The sequence below is a fragment of the Bidens hawaiensis genome, unplaced genomic scaffold, assembly GCF_021521415.1.
Source record: "Bidens hawaiensis isolate Kalapana, Puna unplaced genomic scaffold, B.hawaiensis_p1.1 tig00033551_1, whole genome shotgun sequence".
Classification (NCBI taxonomy): domain Eukaryota; kingdom Viridiplantae; phylum Streptophyta; class Magnoliopsida; order Asterales; family Asteraceae; genus Bidens; species Bidens hawaiensis.
The window spans coordinates 101,681-110,188 of NW_027495761.1; the positions used below are offsets into that span (position 1 = coordinate 101,681).

The 8,508-nt window shown below is 37.1% G+C and overlaps 1 pseudogene; it reads right to left on the bottom strand.

Annotated features, from left to right (window-relative positions):
* Positions 1 to 1,236: 1,236 nt before the first annotated feature.
* Positions 1,237 to 2,272, bottom strand: LOC143585082 (AT-hook motif nuclear-localized protein 23 pseudogene; annotated as a pseudogene).
* Between the last annotated feature and the right edge of the window lie 6,236 nt (positions 2,273 to 8,508).

Consider the following 8,508-nt stretch of genomic DNA (forward strand, 5'->3'; position numbering starts at 1 on the left):
CGATTGTGAAGTCATGTAAAAGACGGCATTGAAGTGTGGGATGTTCACAGGTGTGAGAACCAAACTAAGCGAGTTCGCTATTGGGGATGCGTACTTGTAAGTTATGTGAGAAGGCAAACTTGCTTTGTCTGTAAACTCTAAGAATGTAGGAGTTGGCTCGTATTAACAAACAAACTCAAAATCTTTGTCAGCTTTAATTTGCATCAGTTGGCTGCTTTATGAGCTACGATTTGTAAAATTCGTTTCAAAAATAGTCATTCTTCAAACCGAAAATTAACTTCCAAAGGTAAATGAAAAACATAAACTAGTTTATGTAACTACACACTATAACATATTAGACCAGATATGTATTTGTATTATAGTAATGGGTAAGAAACGTGAATATCATTTGCAACCCTAAAAAATCTAATACAACACACAATATTTCCTGGTTTGATTTAATTGACAGCTATAGACTCAATTTAAACCTTTATGTGTTGCTAATTGATGGTAAACTAGATGATATTGTTCTCTGATTGAAAGCAAACATTAACAGTTTCTTTAAGTTCAATTATTAACTATGGAAAGTAACACACATAATTACTGCACTAAAAGCACAGAACTGGGTAATTGTGATGGAGCTAGTGCTTCTTTCAATCTTTTGAATAGACATATTATTACTCTTGTAATTATTACTAAGTTCCAGAGAGGACCATCTAAGTTCTAACTAATATTGATTTTAGTAACGTTGTCCTAGTCAATAACCAAAGAATAAATCTCTTATTTTTTAGATAAATAAAATAATTAGAAGATCTAGGTGAAAGAGTATTCCTTAGAACACGAGATTGCAAGAAAATACATAGAGAAAAACTGTTTAATTTATGCATTGAATATAGCGTCCAACTTGAGCTTTGAATATAGTAATTACAATAATAAAATGTAGTCACATGATACTTAAAATAGCACTAATAAAACTAGTAATTGACACACTTTTTTCACAACTTAGATTTGCTTCTCATGAAAATAAGCAAAGATTAGTTGTTTTAGCTACATAACTAATAAACAAATAACGATAATGATAACGTCCCAGCAACATACAATAACATCATCAAGACGAAAATAATTCCATCCATATTCAAATCCTTAAATAGCTAATAATAAATACATTGTACATGATTAATTAACTAATAACCCACAGAATTCAATTATCTGACCTCAACTCTTTCTTTGTGATTTGTGAAGCATACTTTAACTCGGTCAGAACGGAGGCCGGCTCGCCATGTTTCCGGACCAGCCACCACCATCCACGGGTAACTGAACGTTAGCCATGTTAACCGGCAAGTTAAAAAAGGGTAAACCCATAGACGACGGGTCCGGAAACTGGTGAGCCACATTCCCATCACCACCATCAGCAGCCGCCTCATCTTCACCCAGTGGCAGCCTCTCATAGGCGACGTTTGTGAAAGAGGCTGCTATCACAATCACTGGGCCAGAAGCAATCAAAGCCCCGACAACATTACCACCTACAACCTGCCCCTGCCCGCCCGCCAGATATATAGTTAAACTAGTAGCCCCTGGCGGCGCGGGCTGGGGCAGGAACGAGCCAGACAGCGAAAGTATTTCGAACCGCCCGTGAAGTGTTAGCACAGATCCAGCAGCTGCGGGCTGTCTAACACTCACGTTGTTCACGGTGCCACTACCGCTAACTATGCATATCCCACGTTGACGCTTTCGGGCGTAATTCGCTATCGACTCGAACACATCGCAGCCGTTGCTGATTTCAAGGATGTGAGCGCGGAGAGTGTTCGCGCTTTCCCTAGTAATTATTACTGGTGGTTTTGGTTTGTTTTTAGAGCCTGGAGGGCGGCCGCGTGGGCGACGGTCGTTGCCTGAGCCAGGCGTGTGTTGGTTATTGTCGTCTTCTGAGTCGGGTGGGATTTGAAGGTGGAGGTCAGGAGGGTTTTGTAGGGTTTGAAGGGAGAAAGGGGAAGTGGAGGTTAAGTCTAAATTGTTTGACATAATAATATTGATATAGATATAGATCAGGAGGAGAAATCTGAAGGGAGAGAAACAAGAAGAAAGAGATGATGAAGAATAATAAAGTAAGTTGGTAATGGAGGAAATATATGTTTAAAAAAGGTTATAGAGAGAGAGACATGTTGTATTTTATGATATCTAGAGAGAGAGAGAAAGTGTGAAAATGAGAGAACAAATGGAAATCTAAGGGGTAAGCGAATGAGTGGAGAAAAAGAAAGAAAGGAAGTACTTTTTGTGATGAATAGAGATGGAATAGTAACACTAACACCTGACCCATTTTTTGTTTTTAGGGTTCAGTAAATGGGGATTACCTATAATTTTATATTATTATTATTATTTTAGTTTATTTTTACATAGAACAAATTATTTTTTATACCAATGAAATCATGCATGTATAAAAATAAATGTTTTAAAAATAAAAATATTATTAGCTTTCATATTTTATTTAAATTATAAGTTTTAACATGTTTTTTTAGCGTTATTCCGTCTTATTTCATAAAATAATAACAAAGTTTTAAAACTTTTTCAATTAGGTCACTCAAGTTTTGAAAATATTCTAAGTCCAAGTTTTCATATTTGTTTCAAATTATAGGTTTTAACATATTTCTTTAGCAGTTTTCTTTAGTTTCAATTAGAAAATTTTCTTTTATTTTTTTTAATGCTAATGTGGACTACTGACGTTGGATTTTAGGTATTTTTTTAATTTTTAATATAACTAACACATTTTTTAATATAATTACATATAACATAAAACTCGACCCCCATATCTTCTTTATTTTATTTTTAAATAAAAATTTTCTGATAATGGCTCGATTTAAAGGTTTAATGACTTAATTTTTGAACAAAAAAATGCATGAGTAACATAATTGAACTAGTTTTAAAACTTGGTTAGTATTTTGTGACATTTTCTCAAGAGTTGGGTTATTTTACAAAGGACCATAAAAATGAGACTTATGAGAAAGATTTATGGCTATCCATTTAATCTTATAGTGCACATTTTACATTCTTTGATCCTCTGCATCTCACATAAACTCATCAAAAAATAAAAAAACAAATAAATAAATAAATAACCCAAAATCCTAAACAACCCCCCCCCCCTCCCCCTCATGGAACCCAAAAACAACACAACAAAGAAAACTAAACTTAAAAACTAAACCCGAAAACCTAACCCTAAAAGCTAAACCAACATTTATCATTTGGGGGGGGGGGGCATTTTAGTTTTTCTTCTATTTTTTTAGCTTTTGAGTTATGATTTTTTTTGTTATTATATTCGGATTTTTTAAGGTAATCTTAACCATCTAAAAGCCATAAATTCTTCTCGTCTTTCTCAATTTTGTTGCCATTTATATTTTAGCCTTTTACTAATTTCCAAAATATAAAAATATTAAATATTTTGTTATTTACTCGATTAGAATGCATTTATGATTGTTTAAAGTTAAAAATAAATGTGTTATAGAACTGGTGAAATACTTTACAGAGGAAAACAAAAAAAAAGGCTATTATATTATTAGGTCCATAATATCATTGGAATAATACTCAGAATATTATTCTATCAAATTCAAATATAGTGAGAGGTGACAGAAGTAGTATTCTATGATATGTAGAGAGAGAAACATTGAATATGTGAAGAACAAAAGGAAAATTAAGGGATGAGCAAATGAGGGGAGAAAATGGAAGTACTTTTGCGATGAACAGGGATGGAATAGTACTAATCTTTTGTTTTTAGGGTTCAAACTGATCACTTCTACAACCCCGTATTGTTTTAAGGGGAGTAATATTCGCATTTAAAGATTTTCAATAAGCAAATAATTTAAAATGTAAGGTTTTAATTATGTAAACAAAAAAAAAGAATTTTTTTTATATTTATTACTAAATTTTTAAAAATATTGATGACTAAGATAACCTTTCTTTGGTAAAATGAGAAATAAATTATTTGCTTGTAAATATGTAAATATTACCAATATAATTATTAAATAATGTATGTGACTTTGTGAGCTCCATGAATAAAAGCTTCACAAGAAGCCGGAAATGTCCAAAATTAATTTAAAATGCATGATATGATTCTTAAGGTGATGTGTTTGATGTGAATAAACTGGATGAAACTTGTTTCATTTAGGAAGATCATAGAACCTTTTAAGGATATGTAAGCTGCAGTTTCCTTGGTCAAAAGGGTGTGTAACATCTTTACTCGTACATATACGTATGCAATGGACAAAATGTAACGTATTATTAACATAGCGTGCAGTGTGCACTTCGTACAAATTCGACAATACAGTATACACTTGTTCATTACTATGTCAAACATTGTGCATACCAAATGTGCTAACCTTTTTTAGTTAATTAATCCAGTTTTCAATAAACTATACCACATTGTGCAAGATAATTCAATCTGAAAAATAAATTATAACTAAAGATTTTAACATAGGCTAATATATAAAGTCTCATTATTATATATACACGACACTTTTGTTTAATATCGCATTGCCTTTTTATTTAATTTTTAACAGCACCTCTTTTAATTAACTATATACACTAATTAATGACTGCATTTTTATGAATTCACGGGTAGAATTTGTATTATAGTTTAATTTATGAATAAAAAAATGTAAGGGATTGTCCCCTTCACTTTCCCATATGGTATACGTTTCCATGTTCTTGTAGTACCTATTTGTAATGAAGATGGCCCCATTATCTCTTTCTTTTTAAGTTGCTTTAGGGAATTTTTATTTTTTTATTTGGAGGGGGGGGGGGGGGGGTGGTTAATAAAACGTATGACACCTATTTTAAAAGAGTTTTTTTCATTGTCCATGTTTTAGCTTGTTGATAAATTAATATGCAAATGTAGCCATTGTTATAATCTCTCTCTCTCTCACAGAATGAGATGCACACATACATATACATACATATATATATATTATATACATATACATATATATATTACTGTAGGTTTCGTGACGGATCTAACAACTAAGTTCTTGAGGCAATCTAGACCACTAACTAGCGGAAATCACCAATGGTTAACCTAGATCTCGGATCTTGGAGTGTTTGGTTTATTTGCTTGAAGATAAGAAGGAAGGTGAAGAAGAAGATGAGTAGACAGTTTTTGTGTCTGGATAAGGAAGAAGTGTTTTTGGAAAATCTTGTTGTGCATGAGAAGTCTCCACTATTTATAGTGGAAGACTTCCATGCTACAGTACATTATATTATTTACGGCCCAATGGGCTCACCAAATAAGGCCTCAAGCCTAAACATACAAGTAACGAAAATCGACAATCTACCATGTTACAATAATAATGACTAAGTAAATACAAAAGACTAAATAAAAAAAACCGGGCTCAACAATCTCCCTCTAGTCTTTAGTATTTGCTTCGGTAGTCTCTGTCAATCGGTCTCATACTCGAAGGCGGAAGGGTAATCATATAGTTGATTGTCAACAAGATATCGCACATACTTGTTGAAAGTCTCAACTTATCTGGTCAATGTTGTCCCTTCAAACGTCTTCCACAGTCGCCATGAAAGAGTGATACAGCTTAAGCAGATCTGTTTTGCAAATGGCAGTCAGCTCATGCTTGTCAAAGAAGCGGAGAAAGTGCATATCTTCACAGTGAATTATTGCTTCCCCCGTGTTGTTGTCAAACTACCAACATATAAATTGACGGAAAAGATTTGGCTGAAACGGTTCTCCATGGTAAATGGGGCGCCCATCTTTGTGTGCTTTGTACCGCCATGCTGTAGGTCCCGTCGGGGGTGCATCTAACAACTATTTTTGGATCAACCAAACTCGGTGCTAGCGGAATATCACACCGGGTTACCTTTGGTGTCGGATCTTGAAGTTTATTTTCGGTTTGAGAGTGAGAGTAAGAGACGTAGAAAGATAAGAACAAGAAGTTAACAATTTGACAAAAGGCTTGTTTTCTCATGGCATGCTTCTCTATTTATAGAGAAGTATGCATGAGAACTTTGTATTATTTCCATATGCTCAATGGGCTTCTTTACAATTGGCCTTAGGCCCAATTACATACAAAAGTAACATGATAAGCCCAAAACATAAAAACCAATACAAAAGACTTAATAAAACAAAATGGGAGCTAACAATCTCCCTCTAGTCTTTAGTATTGGAAACCGTCGGTATCGTATTCCAAGCATTCGTCCTTGGAAAGTGGAAGTTCAACAAGTCTTTTGATAAACTTGTTGAATGCTTCAATTATCCGGTCTGTGTTCTGACGTCCAATGTCCTTGACGGTGTGCAGGGGTGAGTTGTAAAGCTTCAGAATGTCTTCCGAGTGCAGACCCATCAGCTCGTGCTAGTCAAATACCCGAATTTCGTGCATATTTCTACAGTGTATGACGGCTTCACCCATAGTGTTGTCAAATTCCTAGCCAATAAAGTCTCGGAGCGTGTTTTGAATATAGGGTTCACCATGATAAATAATGTGGCTGTCTTTTGGTGCCCTATATCTCCACATAATTCGCGACTGTCCGGTAGCTGGGTCGATCTTTCTCGGGTTCTTAAACTTCCAACCCTTATTTACTTCAAAATCCTTATAACCCACTTTTGACTAATGATGCAGATGACGGGTGACAAAACCGTCCAAATTCTCATCATACTCTCCAAGTCCCAAAGCTTTTCGAAGGTAATTAAGATCAAGTTCTGGTAGTGAACTCAATTCCTTGTGTGTGAGGTAGATGAGATCTCCGTTGTATCTTCTAATAGCCCAGCAACTGTTATCCCGGTTGTATCTTGCATACACAATCAACGAATCATTGTGATAGGGGTAGTTTAGGGAGCGGGGTACTGGCACGACTTGTCACAATATGTGTCTTCCTTTTCTTCTTCTGTGTTGCTTGTGACAAGTTGGCAGCTGGATCAATGACTGGATCAGTGACAGGTGTTTCAGACGGTTGAGCATCAGCAGGTGGTGTGTCTGGATTTAGCGAGTAATTGATGTAATCGTCGTCTACTGCCTCCTCCGCATTCTGCGTTGTGACTGGTTCCAATGGTTTCCCAGCTTCAATAAAATCATCCATCACACCTGCAATATTACCTGCAGGAAACAACTCGTTATATATGTCTTCGATTCTGGAGTCGTCCTGCCTCACCTTGCTTGCAGACGCAGCTGGATCATCGTGAGGCTCTTGATCCTGTGGAGGTGATTGAGTGTGACCTCCACTACCTCCTGCTACGCCAGCTCCAGAATCTCCACCATCTCCTCCGTCACCATCTCCGTCATTATCATCGTCATCGTCTTCTTCCTCGTCCTCATCATCACTCTCGTCTTATCGTCATCATCATTTCCACCATCACCTTGTCCACCTTCATCATTTCCACCAGCTTGGGGTTGAGGTTGTTCAACATGAGACATTCCCAAGCTAGTACCAAGGACACTCGCTGCCTAGCCGATCTATGTTGCAACCCGACCCACAGTCGCCTTTCCTTCTGATCCACCAACCTGCTCAGCTCGCACAGCCACACTCGGACCTGCGGTAGGTTGGGATCCACCAATCTGTGCAACGGCGGAAGACTTCCTCCATGTTCCAAAAACTGAGTCAAGACGGGCCTCGAGCGTGGCAAAATCATCATCACCCATACCAATAAGCTCAGAGGCCGCCTTGTATTTCTCCGTCATCTCCTCGTTTACTTTCAACTGAAGATCATTTAGACGATCCTGCTCAGTTATCTTTGCTTGAATAGCCTCTATCTCGGTTCTGAACTGTGTGTTTTCATCAATGAGCGTACCGAGAGGCAGCCGATGCAGACTGTCCTTCAATCATTGACACATGGGAGTTGGTAGCCTCCTTCTCAATATCCCATTTAGTCACTATGTCATCAATCTTCTTGAATACACGTTCTTCAAGGATAGTGGCAGCAGGTAGGTTCCTCTCAAGAGTCTCCACCCTATCTCCCAGTCTAAAGTGGGATGCTCTAAGATTGGCATTCTCCAGTGCTTCATGGTTAAGGAGCTCTTGTTGATTCTGAATTCGACCTTGGAATTGATTGATCAAGGATTGTTGATTGTCTATCAAAACATAATGCAGCTCTCTCTGCTTCTCCAGGATCTCAACCCTTGTCACCAATTTCGCCATTCTCCTTGGCATCCTCCATATCTTCTTCTTTTGATTTTTGATATAATCCAGAAGCACCAACTCACACTCAGCCCTTTTTTCATTTGATTCCTCCAAGGCGATGATCCTATCGAGGATAGGATCAGCGTATAACAGAGGTGTCGAAGACTCCTTTGGCTATGGGTTTAGGTGAGAGGATTGTAGATGGAGGAGTGTCGGAGAGGATGGGTGGTGATGTTTTTTGGAATGGAAGGGTAATGGATTGGGTAGGTAGTGGTGAGGTTGTAGAGGTGGGTGGTGCTGAGAATAGAGGTGTGTAGGCTCTTGGTTCTAAGGTTGATGATGCTGGTTATGTTGGTGGAGAGGAAATAAAGGTTTGGCTCCATAAGCTTGTGGATTGGATTGGTGAGCTGAAGATGGGTGAGGCGA